The sequence below is a fragment of the Rhinolophus ferrumequinum genome, assembly GCF_004115265.2.
Source record: "Rhinolophus ferrumequinum isolate MPI-CBG mRhiFer1 chromosome 5 unlocalized genomic scaffold, mRhiFer1_v1.p scaffold_110_arrow_ctg1, whole genome shotgun sequence".
Lineage (NCBI taxonomy): Eukaryota > Metazoa > Chordata > Mammalia > Chiroptera > Rhinolophidae > Rhinolophus > Rhinolophus ferrumequinum.
The window spans coordinates 7,838,183-7,842,588 of NW_022680355.1; positions in this window are offsets into that span (position 1 = coordinate 7,838,183).

Genomic DNA, 4,406 nt, shown 5'->3' on the forward strand with positions numbered 1-4,406 from the left:
AAATAATTTTTCTCATGTGTTCATTCTTAGACATTACTCTCTTAATTTTTCTAGTTGATCTCCCAGGGTATATAAGAAACACAAATTACAGATAAGACAGTGCTGAATTTTTTTCATTTAGACTCTCTGCTATAATCTGGAGGACTGCAGTGGCTACTATGATTGGGGTCGCCCTCAGCAGTACATCAGGATGTGTGTGTGTGTGTGTGTGTGTGTGTGTGTGTGTGTGTGTGTCCAGGTGTCCGTGGGAGTGGGTCCAGCCCCTGGTTGGTGGAGGGATAAGCAAGCGTAGAGCACACTCTTTGACTCTCTTCTCCAGGTCTGTCAGTTGCACCTCTTCCTCTGACACCTTCTCATCATACTCTTAACTGTCTCGCCAACGTACTAACTTAAGATTTGCCAAGAATGAAGCATTGCTTCTGAGAATGTGTTCGGGGAAAGCGTTTGTTCCCTTCTCTCCTCCCTCTAGTTCATACCCACTACACTTTTATCTATAGCACCTCGTTCAAGTCTCACCTATTCTTCCCTACCCTCAACTTTTCCTCTCTCGTGTTAAGGTTTTGTATTTGTCACCTCACAAACTGAGTATTTTTCCTTATCTCTGATTTTTTTCCTTCATATTCTTTTGAGAATTTCTTAATTTTCCACCAGAATGCCTATCTTCGTCTTCTTTCTTCTTCACTTATAGAAAGCCCCTCCAATGTCTTCCTACTCTGATATAGACACATGTAGAAAATACCTTTTTTTCCACAGTCTCATCAAGAAAGAGAGTAGCAGTTTTGATCAAAACAGTCAATCTCTTTCCATTAAGAAGCAAACAAAAATTCCCATAACAACAGTCACACACACAATCATGAAAAATCAACTCAATTTTTTATATCAAACAATATTCCAAGAATTCTACCAAATGCTGAAAGAACTTGGACCTTAAAGCATTCCATTTTTAAAAGATTACATTTATATGTATGGATAAAGGAAACTCATAAAGGAAAAAATATCTTTCAATAAAACACATCCAAATGTATCCTCCAATGTAAATATTCTTGTGTTCTCTCATTCTATTATCTGAATTATCTAATATAAATTTATCTCCCTGGAAAATTTAACTATCTACACACAACCGTTCCTTCTGGGTGTGTATGCAGTCTCACAAACTGAAGTGAAATACTTCAGAGAGTGGGTAGCAGAATAATCAGGGAGCAAAGATTATAAAAAAGGTCAGCCTTGTCTTGAAATCTGACCTCATGATACAGTCTCTTAAACAGGTACTGATTTTTATGACTTCTTTTTAAAAAATTTTTTGGTCTACTTCTGCACCTCTAGATTTTCTAGAATCTCCACATGATTTTTCCACGATGTTCCTTGTCACAGTAGCATGGAAAAAGGGAAGAGGCGAATGGGTAGCAGCAGGTGTGAAAATCAAGTCTTCTTAAGTCACTGATACTTGAAAAGGTGGCCACATGCTATTTTAATAACCTCTAGGTTAAGATATAAACTCTTGAGATCAAATTTTATGTTTTATTACTTTCACTTCTTGAAAAATATTGTCCATATGCCACAACTATAGACAAAAGTCCAGGGAAATTATGCAGTAAGTTTATTATGTGTGTTTTGTTTAGCTTTATATTTTGAAAGCAAATGCATGGCTTCATGAACGCCTTCAGTCTCGCTTATGGCCCTTGTGTGTCTGGACTGTGTTGTGTTGGCATTCTGGAGAATTGTTTTCACTGAATTGTGCTATTTGTCGTGTCAGCAGATCAGTAAGAAGCAGCCCTGTGAAGTTCATCATTGCCTTTACTGAAAGGATACTGTTGAAAATGAACTTGATTCTATTGCATGGTGTTCCGTTTATGAGAATCCTTAGGAGGCTGTCTTTATAGTGTTCATATAAAGAATAGTTGTGTTCCTCTTGACCAAAGTGTTCACTTTTATGATACAGACACTATATTGTGTTTGGTCTGTGCAAAGACTGCTAAAAAGCTTAGAGTAAATCTATGGTTCAGTCTAAGCAAGTACCCTACATCTCATGTCCTGGCCTAATTCCTGGTCCCATTCCCACTCCTATTCTCTTTCTTATGTCTTCCTAATTCATATTCTTTTGATATACAGTATGTATCTTTCAAAACTACTTTAAATTCTATTTGAGGTAGACTAGTAGGTTAAGAGTAGGAGATCTGAAGTTAAAAATGTCTTGTTTCAAATCCTTATTTCACCACTTACTGACTGTACAACCTTAGGCAAGTTATTGAATGTCACTAAACCTCAGTTTTCTCATCTACAAAATGGGGAGAAGAGTTTATACTCCATAGAGGTTTTTGAGGATTAAAGAAGGTAAGTCATGTAAAGTACGGAGTACAATGCCTGGCCCATAGAGGCCAATCAACAAATTCATTTCATATTGTTATTACTAACATTATTTTATATTAGTATCAACAAACATGATATAAACATATACATATAAGAAAAAAATCTGATTATAACTCTTAGGAAATTAAAACATTTCTGCCTCCTCTATGTCTATTTGAAATTCATATGCCTTGATATTCATAGCAAGAAGCCAATTTCAGGAAATAGAATTTTAAGTGTTAACAATTCAAATCAAGGCAAAAGATTATACTCGATAATTAGCATCAGCCATAGACGGCTATACAGAAATAGAGTGCTTTTTCTGTGTGTGCCTCTTTAACTACACATATAAGCTAGTGTTCTGTCTTTAGGTTGATGCGTTTATTTGCATAGTAGTTCTAGAAGTGTTAGTGAAATGCAGATTATCCTATCTTGCAATTTAAATGAAATATTGCACAGATAATTTCAGAAAGGAATTTTCCAGACAGCAAGAAATAGTTCTTAGCCACATGAAAAATCATAGACAATGCTAAATCTAATTCTGCAAGAGCATAGCCATGTGCTGAATGCACCATTTCATTTTTAAGGACATAGATCTAATTTCACGTGACAATCTGGCATCAAAATTTTCCCCTGGTCTTTTTTCCCCCTAATAGCCCTATAAATATGAAAATGCAATCTAATAGGAAAAGATTAAATTTGTGAGACTACTTTCAGTGCACGATGGTTATTATGAAGGCAGTGAATGAACAAAATAGATTAAGGAAAATGTCAATGATAGTTGTACGATATAAACACATCTAACATAACTATGAGAATCTTATGTGCACAATAAAATGTCACACTGTATGTCCAGCTTATTGCTTCCTATACCATTTCCTTCTATCCTATTTATCAAAGAAATGTAATAACTCTTCAAGGTATTATAGTAATTTATGCAATATTTTGCTCTCTTTACCAAGGCAAAGAGGAGAACTTTGCGTTAGTAATAGGGTTTCATTTTCTTCAATCCTGTGTAACAAAACTTTAGCAACGTTCCTTTATTTAAAAATGGTTAAAGTTGGCAAACTTACTTTAAAAGGAATATGGCTATAAAAATAATTCTTAGTGACTTATACCAAATTATTTGAAAATTCTTTTGTTGTTTATAAGAAAATAATGACACATTACAATTTATTATGCAAAAAAATTTAATTTGAAGGTTTATCTCGTTCATATTCTTCCTAATAGATTCATTTATTTGCATCACACAGCTCATTTTAGTTCTCGTGCTTTTAAAAAAATAAAATATATAATTATCTATTTTAATAGCATATGACCAATGATTCTCCATTTAAATTTCACTTAAGGATACAGAATGCTATATTGTGACTTTAAAAACATAAGTTACAGATTTGAGGTCCAATAACATTTCTTCCTTTCCTTTCTTCAGTCTTCTTGTACCATAGTTTTAAAAATGATGTGTAGGGGGTGTTTGATCACATGTTTCAAATTATCAGCAAAACATTGACCTAGCATAATAATTTTACAGATGTGCTGGTCTCTGTAGTGTACGGAAGTCAGGGACATTAACATTCATTTTTACCCCTTCTTATTTATTTATTGAATTTATGGGGGTGACACTGGTTAATAACATTGTATAAGTTTTAAGTGTAGAATTCTGTAAAAAATCATCTGTATATTGCATTGTGTGCTCACCACCCAAAGTCTAGTCTCCTTTTGTCACCACATATTTGATCTTCTTTACCCTCTTCAACCTCCGTCCACCCATTTTCCCCTCTGATAGCCACCATACTGTTGTCTCTATGAGTTTGTTTGTTTTGCTTGTTCCTTTGTTGCTTTCTGTTTTTTATCCCACATGTGAGGGAAATTATATGGTTCTTGTCCTTTTCCATATGATTTATTTTGCTTAGCATGATACTCTCAAGGTCCACCCATGTTGTCACAAATGGCAGTCTTTCATCTTTCTTATGGTTCAGTAAGTGTTCCATGGTATATAGGACACTAACATTCTTATCTGAGCAGGTTGCTCATTCCTCTTCTCTCAAATTTCTTATCTC